This window comes from Haemaphysalis longicornis, unplaced genomic scaffold (genome assembly GCF_048455015.1).
Source record: "Haemaphysalis longicornis isolate Haplotype H1 unplaced genomic scaffold, Haemaphysalis longicornis Haplotype H1 scaffold_10, whole genome shotgun sequence".
NCBI classification, from domain to species: domain Eukaryota; kingdom Metazoa; phylum Arthropoda; class Arachnida; order Ixodida; family Ixodidae; genus Haemaphysalis; species Haemaphysalis longicornis.
The window spans coordinates 143,303,735-143,317,434 of record NW_027526204.1 but is presented as its reverse complement, the minus strand read 5'-3'; the positions used below and the strand labels follow the sequence as shown (position 1 = coordinate 143,317,434).

Here is a 13,700-nt window from a genome sequence, read left to right as displayed (position 1 = left end):
GGGTAAACCTTGTGAATATTTAAGGCAGTGTATAAAATGCTTGCAGTGTTCTTGAATAAAAGAAGCATAGCCCTTCCACCCTGTGAAGAGCAAAGTCCACCGTCATTAGAGTCCCTCTACAGTCCAGCGAAGCTGGCGCTTGGGGTTTCGCTATGTTGGCGATTTTCTATGTTGAATTATAAAGACAGTGGCGCGATCTCAGCGCCACAGAATAGGAATGCACATACCTGGTGGCTAGAGACAACTGCGTTTTATTATAGCGGGTCTATGCCAGTCACGGCGTAGTCTCTAGTACACCACAGAGGTGGCCACCGAAGATCCCGTGAAATCGCAATGTCAGTGGAGGAGAAACGCCGCACATGGAGACGAGTATACATAACTCAGAAAATAAGGTAGTGGCAGTGGAAAGGCGCATAGAGCGGGGTTGTAACCACGGAGCAAGGTTGTAACAAATACTCCCTCCGTAGACGGCCATGCTTCACTGCGCAACCTACCAAGTGAGAAAGACAGCTTACAAAGACCAAGCTTCCGCCCATCTCCTTCGAGTCAGCTTCACTTCTCAACCCATTTACATTGCCACGAAAACGTTTTTTTCATGGTTAATATAAGCCTTCTTATATGAACGCATGGAGACCCTTGGACCTTTTTAATTTTGGAGGGCGAAGCCCCTTATGGGCTCGGGCTATCGGCGTCTCATGTCGTCGTCGTCTCATGTCGTCGTCCTCCCATGCCGTCGTAGTACAGTGTATTCACGGCACGAAAACACCGGGATACTCCTTTTTAACGCCTCGTGCTAGAACCTAACACGTACTAAAAGAACACACCGGGACACGGTTGTTACAAGGCCTCGCGTTAGAACGCCCGCGCTTCAAAGACACGACACTTACAGCAAAGCTCTTAACCTCAATCACACAGCGGTTTCATTTCCGCGGGTGTAAACCGTTACGACGCCAAGAATACATTTGTACACTCACGCTTCGCCCCTCCCCTGGAACACGTTAGTGGTGATGGCCTGGGTTTTTTTTTATGCGTTGGAGATATCTGTTCTACATTTTGTCTGCCGCAGGAGACAATCGGCTGGATCCTAGCCATAGCCAGCTTCGCTGTATTTCAGCTGTCTTCACTAGTTAACAACAGCTAACAGTAGCCTTTTTGAAGGATGCACCACCTTATTTTAACGTTTAAACTCCCCAGACGCCATACACACCTTGTACATGCGAAACCCCAGACCGCACTAAAGCCCCGCATGTTCGTGACCGATAAGAACAGACAGAATTCAGGGTAGGTGCAGCCATTTTGGTATCTGAGACTGCGGCTCTGAAACTTGCCGTAGTACTGCAGGGTAGTGTGATACTACACAGCCAGCGTTCGGGAGTAACATATTCGGAACGGTCGTTGTACTGTTGCTGTCCTAAAGCCTATTGAATTTTGATTTGCACGGAAATATAGTGTTTGGCCAAGGAAAGATTGATTTAGCCTTCTAGATGTACTTAAATCTTAAACCCGCAGTTTAAGACGACGTTTAGTAAAGGAGAAAAACACCCAGGTTCGTTGGGCAAGCCCCTATACAAAGCTAGGGAAACTGTAGGTCTCTGTAGTATTTGTATGATTGCTTTTATACCACAAAGATTTACTAGAATAATAACAATTAAGTGATCAGTCGCTCACGGCGGCCATTATATACGTGATTAAGCCTATAAGTGCTTCACACATCTGATAATCCTCGGATGAATACCATACAAGCATTTTTACGGGAAGCATTCATCCTATTAAATCATTTCCAACAATATCCGATTTTTCAACAATAGCAGTTTTGCTGACAACAGATTTTGTATTGCTGCTTTTTAGCTTTATGCATTCAAAAACAGCAGGATGAAACAAAAATAAAAATTTAGTGAAAGCTCTATATTGCTCCAAAACCGCTATAAAGCCCCATAAAACATTAAATGTTTTAAAACATTCATATTAATTCCCGCGTTGTAATGCGGGAACAATAAATGCAATTATTTCAGAGATCTTCGACAGTGATGCGCAGGGCCTGAAACTCCACCAAAAACAGGAGTGTGATGGACAAGACAATTTTGCCGAATTGTTGACGTACTTCGCACTTAGAGTTTACATTGCCCGTCAAGGTAAAAAGCGGTTCTACAAACAAATACTTTAAAGGTAATTTTACTGAGTGGGAATAAATCGGACGTGTTTAGGCTTAATCCGTGCTTTGCCGAGGGAACGATTACCCATAATATACAAGGTATGCATTAGTAAGGTTAGTTCTTCAGTTTTTACTGTCTGCAAGGAGTTCCCGTGGCCGGTTAGCGCGGACAATAATTAGATATTGCGTGGCGTTTAAAGGGACCCTGCAACACTTTTCTCGACTTTTCTGACAACTTAAAGGCTTGCAGGACGTAGACAATCAACAGAGCCAGTGGCTTTTCTGATGGAGGAGAAAAGCGAAAACACCCGTGTGTTTGAGATTTCGGCGGATTTTAAAGATGCCTTAAGGGGTCTAAATTAATCCCGGGTTCTCCACTACGGCGCGCCTGATCGCCTGTGTAGTTTTGGCGTGTTAAAATTCAAAAGCAATCAACCAATCAATCGATCAACACATCCAATGCTTAGATTAGGGGGTCGCAGAGTACCTTAGACAAAAATTACGACTCTATCCCCATCAGATACCTTCGAAACTTGCTCAAAACGTTTTTTGCTCTTTTCCGGCCTTGGCGTTCTTTGATCGCTGGAATTACGTCACTACAGCGGTGTAGCGGCTATTGGCCGATTTTCTTTGAGTAGGAGCAATGGATGCATTCGACAGCAACCTTAAAAATAAATCCACTAAGGCAAAGCAGAAACGGCAGCCGTATCCGCTGCGACGAGCAAATCACGCAGTGCCGCTCCGCACAGGCGATACCTGTAGCTTTCCCAGCGGCTCCAGGCCCGAAGCGAAAAGTGAAAGCGTTTGTCGGGGGTGTTGCAGCGACCCTTTAAAGCTAAGCTTTATATTCCTCAGTAATGCCGTTGTAGACCAGTATGCCGTGCAGGGACCCCAACTTTCTCTGATAATGGCGATGAATATGAGTGAAGTGGAAGAAAAAAACGCTTACCGCGGCCAGTATCGAACCTTGGTTCCCCATGAACATGGCGTCTATAAGATTTCCCTGTTTTCACATGCTCGAAGCGAACGCCAAGAAGCAGGTACCGAATTGTGCCGTACATCCCCAACCCAAACTTTAGACTTACGGAGAGCGCAACTGCGAGTTGCTGTAAGTATTCTAGGATAGCGAGGCGTACCTCCAGAGTAGCACGTACTCGCAGTGTGGGATTGGCCAACCAAAGAATTCCTCACGAGTGAGCTTCTCGTTCAACCATTGTCGTCGTTAGACTGAGGGCTGCATGCGGCTTGCCTCAGCGAATTCTTAATGAGGTAAAAAATGATATATACAGATTTTTTCTTTGCTCTTTCTTCTCACTGTGGAATTTTAAAACTAGCTAAAACCTTTCTCTTTGCGCTTCAAATGTATGATGACAAAATTTAACAATTGTACCTGTAAATAACACTTCAAAATTTTTATGTACGTCAGAGCGCCTCTCGTTTATTTCTCAGAGGAATGCAATATTTGCCTTTCATCTTAAGCATGCCACATACAAGACTCACAATTTCTTTTCCTAAACATACAGATGGTAACTTACGGGTATTGTAAGCAATAAATCACTGCAATCACAGCTAAAATTCTTTGCGAAGCTCAGTTTGTTTAAGCAATCTAACACGTGTCTGACTTGGCAATATGCATATGAATGTGAAAAATGGATGTGAAAAATGGCAATATGAATAGCGTAAACCAAAAAAAGGGCAGCGATGAACCCAATAAAAGATATAACTAACTTATTCGAGCATGCCAAACACAAAAACCCGTGTTTTGTTTGCAAAATTTTGTTTTGTTTCCAACGTTTTGTTTTGTAGGCGTTTTTTTGGAAACCATCAACATGCCACACTGCTTTCCTGTTTTTATGGCCTGAAGTTATAATAGTAGCGAAATATACTACAAAACACGCATGTGAACCATATTTCACGGGTAAGGTATAAGTTATGATAATTTATAAAAACCTTGAAAGCCGAGCTGGTGCTGCATGCTGCTTTTTTGCCGCTTGTAGAGTAATCTTGTGAGATACAAACAAATGACTTGAATTTATTTTTACGGTTATCGCGTTATTTAAAATATAACTGACGCCTAAACCTTTTTTTGAGAAAGTTCTCCTAAAAAATCGCTTCGCCGTCATTCGTTCGGTAAATACGAAAGCTGAAAACGACGACAGCATCCTTAGCATTTCCTACCTATTTCAGTTCTAGGATGGCTGTGCTTTGACATTTTCGTTGTCAACTGAAAATGTTATTTGAGAGCGTACATAAGCCAACGTTTTCGCGAACCAGAAACCATGCTGAATCTGTAAACTCGAACTTTTCATTTCCAATGAAACAGGCAAACCTGCAAACGCTTTTTTTGCTTGTGGCCGTCTTCCAACATAACACTCAGACAGCATCTGCAAGAAAGGTACGAAAACACTTAAAACTTCTAACCAAGCGTAAGTATTTTACTGATGTTACGATATTGACTCATTGACTTATGTTACGGTGATGCTCTCTTGACTTCACGCCAGCGTGCAACTGTAACAGTTGTTTTACCTTCGCATGTATATTTTAATTGGTAAATTCGAGGGGGCTGTTCCATTGGAGTTGTTTTTGTCTACACACCCTCTGAATGGCCTGAATGGGCTTTTAAGCCTAGAAGCGTTTGGTTGATGCGGGAGAAAGCCATTCACATTCGGATTAGTCGTGTTTTGGAGTATCCTAAGAGAGTGATATATTGCTCGAGAGCTGCGCGTAGAAGTTTCGGCTGCCCAAAATTAATGTATTGCTCATTAGACGTTCAGCATTTTCTGCCGTGTGTTCAGTTTGTGCCGCTGTTCTGTCGCAGTTATGAGGACATCATTGCATCTGCTTGAGCACGCTGAAAAAGTACTTGGTCTCTTCTCTAAACATTCCAGTCTATTCATGCGCTGTTTATTTCATCAGCTAAATTTTCGACAAACTCTACCATATTTCTCCTCCTGTTTTGTTTTTGCAACACTTAGTTGGTATCCCAAGTTTGTTTAGTTCGTCCTGCTATTTCTACGCATCATGGAGATTTTTCGTCGTGGCATGTGGCCTCCGTAGGCGCGGCGTTGCTTCCTCTGTAATCTTCCGATAAACTGGAAACCAGCAATATAGAAGTGCATGTTCACGCACTCTGACTTATTGGAAAGTTTGTTCTATTTCATCCACAATGTTGCTCCTGACTCTTTTATTTCCTCTACCCCTCTGTGCAGCCTGGTTGGCAGTCGGTGAGAGGGTAGCATTTTTATAGTTTTTTTAGGTTCGCCGCTGAGCTACGGTGCTCAATTGAGCACACTTCAGAGTAGCCAGGATTTTCGCCAATATTACAGTTTGTTCTACATAAAGGATACCTACGCCGGCTGTGTCTGTGTTGCTGTCTTTTTATGTTGTATCCCTGCACCAGCGTGTCTTTGATGCTGTGTTTTTAAGTGGTCATTGCTTTGTTTATGGCTCCGTCAACGCATACATATTGCATTGTTTCGTGACATTTCTCAAAGGCCATGTTGCCCTCAAGGAGCCTCCAGGGGAAAATGGTAACTGCTATGAATGTTAACGTCGTGCGTGTCTACACCAAGCAGGTTGCAAACGAATCTTCTGGAGTGGAGGTGGCGCCCGAAAACTGACGCCGACGGCCGCCAACTTGCCTTTGGCAAAAAACTCGCTCCGTCGTCGTGGCGCACCACACCCGTCGTGTTCTGCGGGCTCCCCGCTGCACGTCGCTTGCACGTGCGAATTTATGGCTTAGTGCATCGTGAATGTTGCCTGGACCCTTCAAAGGTGTAAAAATCAGCCGTGGTGTGCTCGTGCGTCGTATTCGGTTGCGCTAACCTCGAAAAGAAGATTTGGAGATCACCTTGCATAGGCTCTGTTCGTTTGGTGCCTCGCGGGTATCTTTCCCACTATTTGCGGAGGCTGGTAGCGGCACTGCACTTCAAGGAAAATTCATTGTGGCACGCAGATATGCCCATGTTTCCATTAATAGTTGTGGTGGTTCTAGTAGTCGTTTGACTGCGCGAAACCATGTTTGCATATTACCTGTGCCGCAATGTGTCGTTCCGCGCAAATTTGCATGTGGAGTGTCTGCTCAGATAGTAAGTGGGGCTCACGAGTAGTGGTGCTCGCACTCGCCAGTGGTGAGCAGGGCTCACTGAGCGTGGGGCTCGCACTCACTCGCACTTACACTCACCTGTCCGAAACTATGGCGAAGCTCACTCACCACTCACTCATGAGTGGAGAGGGGTGGTGAGAGTGCACTCGTGGGTGACCCTGCCGACCTATGAATATACCAATAGCGCTCAGGCGGCCCTGTACGAGTATTCGCACTGCTTTCAGTAGTGCTTAATGATAAAGGTGAGGTTAGCCGAGCCATTTCGCTTAGCTTTGTACAAGTGTTTGATGCAACGCGCTCCCGCGTTCTTTATCCTCGTGGTTTTATTATCAGCGGCAGGCTACCCGGTTGCAAGCATAAGCGGTTAGCGAGGTTGTGAACGCAATTAGTATCCAAAGCTCAGTTTTTTTTTTCAATAGCAGGCTACTCTAAAGTAAATGTGCACGGTTAGCGATGTTGTGAATGCAATAGAGTAACCTCCTGTGCGCAGCTTTGTTTTCAATAGCAGGCTACTCGCAGGAGAACGTTCATGGTTAACGAGGTTGAGAATGTAATTGAGTAACCTAGTGAAAAACTGAAGAAAGAAACCGGCATGGGTGAGACACGGACAAGAAATGAGCATGCCAAACACAGGAAGTATCGCGCTTTTGTATCCATGCGTTACATATTAACATTTCCCTTGCTACTGGTTTCCTAAAAACGAAGCGCATCGTTTTGCTTTGCAACGTGCTGTAAGGGGAGATAAATGGAAGTCGAGAGACAGCGACGGACCATGTTTAGTCCACTTTGAAACTAAAATCATTAAATTTTTCTCATGCTTTCTCTGAAGTGGATCAAGGATATTGACTGTTTACCCTGAATAAATAAGCTGCTTTATTGAGCTCCAGTGTACGCCCTAAACCTTTTGTAAAATACAAGGAAGAGCTAGAGATGACAGAGATGAACTGAAGCAGGAAATCGTAAAGTGTGGGCCACATAGTAACTCAACATGCTACTTAATTTTGCCTTGTTCATGTGCGCCCAATGGAGATATTGCATAAAACTGAAAACGTGCTGGTGAAAAACATATTAACACAGCAATATTATTACAATTACTTGCACCACTGCCTGAAAACAAGTTCACTCGCTCAGGCGGCGCTCAGCTTTCTCGTGAGGGATTCGTTTGCTGTCGTATGAGTTTGGACTTCGACTGCCAGGCACTTTCCACAGTGATTGTCGGCGCTTGGGTTTTGACTCTCACGCCGTTTGAACTGCGATTGTCGACGCTTTGAAATTGATTACAGCGGCATTGACTATGGCACTTCGCCATTTGATTTCCGTGCTTCAGATAGCTTCATGTTTCAACTATCGTCGTTGTTAGAAGGATGGTATTTGGTCTTTCTAATGCGTAGCATTTTTTCCGGAGTAGCTCCAGAGCTAGGACCGTGTAAGCTACCAAATTTCCACAAAAATGCAAATTTGGAAGAAACTTCCACCTTTAATTGTTATAGTAATGTAAATGATGACATTTTTCAGGAAAGAATTTTCAAAAGAAAAGGCAAAATATAAGAAAAATAAAAAAATAATATTGTCAGAGACCGATCTGACAAGATGAAGAATATGCACCCTATACATCGCCCCCACAAACTTAAAAATAAACAAATAAAGTCTGCAAAAAGAACATTCCAACTAGGAATAGAAATAGCCAAAATTGTGACGCCCTGCATTTCCGCAAAAGTGCAGATTTGGCGGTTTAATTACTATAATAGCATAAATGGACATAAATGATCAGACAGAACTCTGACAAGCTGAAATACACAAAAATAGCGAAAAATAAACTTTCACAAAAATAATCGGACAAAATCGAAACTATGCATATTAAACATCTCGCCCCAAAAGCAAAAGAATAAGCCAGAATAATTCCGCAAAAGAATGTTCGATATACCACTTCAAAAATAGCGAGAATGGCGAATCGTGTAAAGGGCTTAAATTAAAAAAAAATGCAGAATTGGGGTAAGTCCACCTTCTATTGTTATCATCTGAAAGGGAGATAATTGGTCGGACAGAATTGTGAAAAACCAAGAAATAAGAAAAATCTGCAAAATAACGCTCAAACTACAAATAAAAATAGTAAAAATCGTGAACCGCGTAGCGCGCTCTATTTCACCAAAAATGTACATTTGGAGGACGTTGCAGCTTTAATCTTTATAATAGCAGAAAGGGAGATTATTGGTCAAAGAGAGTTTTGACAAAAAAAAGTTTAAAAAAGAAGTTTCACAAAAATTATCCGAAAAAAATATGCATCTTATACATCTCTACAAAAAACCGAATACTAAAAAAAGTCCCCCAAAGGAGAGTAGAAATACAAATTAAAATAGCATAAATGAACCAACTTTTTGTACGCCTTGCGTCTTTGGGAAAAAGCATAATTAGCGAAGCAAAGACACTTCATCGCTATAATTTTATAAATACACATAATTGGCGAAAAGCAAGAAAAGAAAACTTAAAAATAATAAAATATTCCAACGTCTTTTGCTACTCATAGCCGTACTTGGCTGTAAAGAGCTCACACTCATGACAAGCGGCATAAGAATGCGACACACTAGTAGATAATTCTCTGAATTTCTGAAGAGATTTTAAGTACCTATTGTATCATTCATCAGATGATACTCTATGCCGCAGAATAAACAGCATACAGCAGTGCGCGTAGGGCAGCATCGGAAGCCATGGGCCGCGGAACAGTGTATAAATCGGATCAAATGCTACACGAAGCCGCACTTCTGACAAAATGTCTAATATTGTTTTCTTAGTAACCCTGATGAATATGTCCCGTCCGCTATACACTTGTTAGCACTATCTTCATTGGACTGCTCCCTGAATATCAACAAGGTAGGAATACGGAGTCGATGTACAGAGACAATTAAAAATCTTGGTACGTTCCAATCACTCGAATTTCGGAAGTACTCTATGCTGATTTCAATTTGTTTTTATCCAAAAGCGCCTTGACCTTGGTGAAGAATGTGAATGGAGCGATGAATGTAGGAAACGCCTTTGCTGTGTGAGCTTCCCTAACAATACGAAGACGTGCCAGCGGCGGCCTACCAAGGGAGGGGCCCCGTGTTCCTTGGAGCAAGGGTTTCTTACTCCTTTTGGAGATGAAGGAGCCTACCAACATTATTGCCCCTGCAACAACAGGACAGGTAAGGCAGTTACATTTGAAATTTCTTTCCTCTTGGCAATAATAAGGCATGTCATGTCTTCAATAATACTGGTATTTTTTTTAGTTCGCAACTAAACTGACAGTGCCAACAAGTTCTGGTTGTATGCAAAATTGCACACAATTTTTCTATACCCTAAAAGAGTGCGCAGTGGTGGTGGTAGGGAAACTTATTTCAAGTGAGAGGAGGTTCGCGCTCGAAAGCGGGAGAAGTTCTCAGTCAGGGGCTCCTGCGGCGGCTGCTGCCTTGCGTCCCCCGTCCTCCAACTGTTGCTTGTCCTCTGGGTCCGAGCTGCACCTCGCGGCCTCCCACTGCTCGAGGGTGGGGTACAAATGATGAGGGTTGCTTGTGTGGACTGAGAAGCCCAGGTGGTATGGTACAATGAAGGAGTTTCGTTGCAGTGTGGACATGTTGCTCGATGTATGGTGGGGCATATACTATGAAAGAAGCTAAGGGACGGTGATGGGTCGGCACATCTGGCAAGGCGGTGGTGTTGCAGAGGTGTACGGTGCTGTGGCTATAGTTATACGCGACTGCGGTGGTGATATTTCAAGCGTGTCAAAAGGCATTTGCACTCTCGCGCGCAAACCTTACCGGAACACTGGGATGCACGTAACAAACGAGGCTTTTTTAAACGACATAAATATTTTCTTGTGATTGCAAAGAGGGGCTTTAGGACTAATATAATTGATTTATTATATACATGGGGATTCGGTGACTCGCATTGGAACCTGAGATTGTCTGAACAAAAAAATATTTAAAGGCGACAACGCTTAACGAAACTTTCGGAATTTCGAAATTGCCGTTCCTCTTCTCCGGCACATATACGCGCGCTTTTCTGTATTTTCTCAATCTGCATCAGGTATTACTGAAGAAGAAATCATAAAAATGTCCTCCCGCAACTTGTATGGATGGTATAAAGTTCACTATTTTATATTCTTTGAGAAAATAGAATGCAAGCTTATATTTAAATTCATCCATACTGATTGTGCCGTTACGCCTGTTGCATAGAAGTATGGCTATTCGGTGCTGAATTTTTCTCCCGTTTACGAACAAACACCGTAATACAGGGATCTACAAAAAGTGGAAGCACATCTGAATATTGATCGTAATATATAAAAGTTCCGCGATTCTTTATGGTATTCACCAAAATATATAATTGGTTCACAGAAGCAAAATAACTCAACTGGAATGCTGCTTTATTCAAGGAAATGAGAATGTGCCCTTTTCAAACGTTTGAAATGTATGGTCATCTTAACCTAGTAATATAAAAATATAGTTATAAGACAGATAGTTCCCACTTTGCGCAAGCGTTAAATGAACATATTTATTAGCGTGTACTATCGAGATGCATCGAAGTATGACAGCGGGGCGGGTGGTTTGTGGTATATGCTGCACATTCTAAGGGAGGGGCTGCGCACGCGTAGTAAGAGTAAGTTACCAGAGGGCTCTTTCAAACCTTAATCCTGATGGACATAGACGAACCGTCGGCAGGGTGCGCAACATGTGCCAAAAGCTACGAACTGAGTTGTTTGTATTTTAATGTATCTTGATAGTACAATTTCCTGCCCTGTCACATGTATTTTGTGGGCTCGTGCCTTGATTCTGAGTTTGTAAAAACACATTAAACCTCTAGACAACAGGGGTACACTATTGGTTAGTTTCTTAATGTCGAATGTACTGCGTGGAAGCTGCAGCAAGCTAAGGTTACCTCATATTCTGTTTCATTTTGAAGCCTACATATTATTTCTTAATTTTAGTACGCACACATGTATAAATGGAAAGTTTGAAGCGGCATTCCCTGAGTGCAAGTGCCGTTAAGGCAAGTTTCATAGATAGTGCGCAACCTTATTAGTGCGCAATAGTGCGCAATACACAATATAGTGCGCAATAGTGCGCAATACGCAACCGTATTGGAAACCAAGGAACACACACCCTAACTGGCAGAATTACATATGTTGGCCTGTACTTCCCCGCAATGGCCACGCTGGATTTTTAATTACTCGTTTTAATGAATAAATAAATAAAAATAAAAATAAATAAATATCAATAAAGAAAGAAACTTTATTAACTTAAGGATGGTGGCCCTGCGTAAGTGTGGCGGATGGTGAGGGTGTTGTCAAAGAAGTCGAAACAAGTTTACGTGAGCAAGGGGCCGTCGGTCGTGAGAGCGAAGTCTCACGATGAGGCGAACGGTTGCTTAGCTGTGGCTGCGGGTGGGTAGAGCCGGTCGCGGAAACTCGTAACGCTCTTTATTTTACAAGAGGTGTCCTCTGCGTGATGTACCGTTCACGTGCAGAGTAGATGGTCAATGGTAGGTGTGTCTCTTGCAGAGCGCGCCACGCAGGTAGGGGAAGTGTTGGCGGTATTTACGGGGATAAGAATGGCTGGTCGCCCTTTCTTTAGACTGTAAGAGCGCTATTTCGAAAGGATATCCCCTGGAAGTGCCGCCCTGTATTAGCCTTGTGGCTAAGAACCTGGAGGCCGCGTGGCAGTCCTGGCGGTAAAGGGTAGTCGTTTGTAGGGATGTGGCTGCGGAGTCGATCCCTAGCACATTGCTTGTAGGTGGCATGGGCTTTAAAGGGGACAAAACTGGGGTAGTAGTGAGATAAAACTGGGTGGGAGCGGGTGCAAATAACGTCGCTCGCCAGGGTACGCGCAGTCTCTTTGGCACCCAGTCTACACCAATTTTAATCCCTTTACTGTGATGTATCCTCGGGGCAAGCATCTTGATGAAGGCGCAGATGGAATCCTGGCAAGGCACCTCCAATGAATGCTCGGACTGCTTCTTGGCTCGCTATGAAAATAGTTGCATAAGGCTGGTGGGAAGGCGAGTCAGAATATTCGAGATGGCCGACAGATAGTAATATTTTATGTCACTTTGCCCGTGATAACAGCCCGGGCCAAACTTTTCAGCGTTTCCGGTGTTGCCCCTCCCACACGGTTACTTATGGGTTTTGTTATGTGAAGGTGTTGATGCAACATTTTCTTGATTTGGTCAAGCAACTCATTTCATTCTCCATCCTCAGGTACAGAGATGCCAAGAATTGTAACCCAGGTCTCCATGCGAGGCTTGAACTGAGAGCGTGCAAATTGAAGAGTTTAGTCGCTGTTCTGTTTGTTGTGTGCCACCAAACGCCACATACGTGGTTTTTTCACGCGAAGGCAGCATCCCAGTGTGTTGAAGGTTGTGGGCGAGAGTATCGAGGGCGGTATGTTTATGTTCCTGAACTTGCTTTTGGGTTAGATCCGTCTTGCGAGGGTCAAGGCAAATCATCATATCGTCCGCATATACCTATACTGCTTTGAATGTGATGTGATTGTCGGATTTGGTTTGCAATTTTTGACGTGGCAAGATTGAAAAAAAAAATGGAGACAGAATAGCCCCCTACGGTACACCTTTGGGTTTGGGAAAGATCTGGGGGTGCTCCTTACCCGTGACATTTACAAAAGTGTGGTGACCTGGAAAACTTTTGACAAACCTATGAGCCTGTCACCGATGTTGAATTCATCCAAAACCGCAATGATGAAGGCGTGGGAAACACTGTCGACGCTTTCTTGGGGTCAATAGTATTCAGGGCTCCTGGAGCTGACTCGATGTTCTTTCTCCACCTCTAAAATAAATAATTAATTAAATAATTAAATAAATAAATAAATAAATAAATAAATAAATAAATAAATAAATAAATAAATAAATAAATAAATAAATAAATAAATAAATAAATAAATAAATAAATAAATAAATACATCACGAATATTTATCTAAGCTGTACCTTTTTTTAGGTCTCCAATGCACCCAAATCAGAAGTGTAAAGAAGATAAATACAACCGCTACAATAGCACCTGACACCGACATTGGTATATGCACTCGCAATAAAACTACGGTTAAGACTGAACGTACTCCTGTGTCTCAAGGACACCCCTAAATTCCCGTATCGGCAAATACGACGGCCTACAATAAAAAAACGTACTAAAAGAGAATATCTGTCTTCATTGTACGATTACAATAGTTTTGTTATGGCTGTAGATCCTGCAGTAAATACCTGCCTGCTTTTTCACAAACGCGCGGTATAGCCATCGTTTGCCATTGTTGATGATGCTTCGAGTGTTAGCTTTGTATGTGTGTGCGTATGGGCGTGTGTGTGTGTGCGCGTGCGTGTATGCGTGTGCGTGTGTGGGTGTGCGCGTGTGTCTGCGTATGGGCGTGTGTGTGTGCGTGCGTGTGCGTGTGCGTGTGCGTGTGTAT

The 13,700-nt window shown here is 43.2% G+C and overlaps 1 long non-coding RNA gene across 1 annotated transcript; it reads left to right on the top strand.

The window, feature by feature from the left end:
• The first annotated feature begins 4,413 nt into the window (after positions 1 to 4,413).
• Positions 4,414 to 13,419, top strand: LOC144157981 (uncharacterized). The gene is made up of 3 exons (XR_013319920.1): positions 4,414 to 4,547; positions 9,235 to 9,436; positions 13,238 to 13,419. It is a non-coding gene; the product is annotated as an uncharacterized LOC144157981 (long non-coding RNA).
• Positions 13,420 to 13,700: the final 281 nt, after the last annotated feature.